Here is a 1,019-nt window from a genome sequence, read left to right on the forward strand (position 1 = left end):
TTTATTTTATCCATAATCAAACATCATAGATCTAACACACCGATATATAATACAAAAGACATCAACCATTAGTATACGAAAACCCATAATGTATGGCTATAATGATAAGGACCTCTCAAGTCTAGATGCCAATCAAACGACTACCAATACGAATCTTTTCTTCAAACAATTGACAGCCTCATCGATAAATATAATGGATACATAATACATACACTCACATTTATATTCCTGAATCAACATCTGTGAGTACACAAAATGTGATAACTATTGACCAGAATGGTCAATTCTATCCCTAATCATGAAAAATCAGAACTCATTATGTTATACAATTATAATCATAATCATAAATAAATTATAAATATATTTCTAATAAAACCCAATTAATTTATTTATGCTTAAAGTTTTGTTTAAAGTTTTTATGGATTAAGAGAAAAAATGATTCGAGATTAGAATGCATCTCAATGATTGTAGTAGTTCGAAAAATCTAGATTCGATGATGATCAGTCATTTTAAAGATTAAGAAAAATTAGAAATCAAATGCACTATGGATTATAACAGTATAAAATCAATACAACTAATAATTTTAGTTGACCATAGAGCTTCTCTAGTTACTTGAATTGTGAATCATATCTCTTAACTTAACTTTTGATCAATCATATTTCTGTAGTATGTGATTTCCTTCTCTATAAAAAATACTTTCAATATATATAGTGTCATTAATTTTCAATGCATATGTCAATACTTCACATTTCAAAAGAAAAAAAAAATCACGTGCATAGGAGAGTTCTTGCCCTTGTAGTACGTCCTACATACATAGGAATAACAACAGAGACACTTTGATACAACTACCATACCAGTCCTCTTAACATGTTGGATATGTATCCATCGAACCTAATATTAATAATTTAATAATATTAATTGTTATGTGTGATTATTTTTACCTTTAAAAGTTAGATTTTTACAATTAGAGATTGAATTAAACCTTCATTTCATAACTTCACAAAAAAAAAAAAAAAAAA

The sequence above is a fragment of the Macadamia integrifolia genome, chromosome 2, assembly GCF_013358625.1.
Source record: "Macadamia integrifolia cultivar HAES 741 chromosome 2, SCU_Mint_v3, whole genome shotgun sequence".
Taxonomy (NCBI): domain Eukaryota; kingdom Viridiplantae; phylum Streptophyta; class Magnoliopsida; order Proteales; family Proteaceae; genus Macadamia; species Macadamia integrifolia.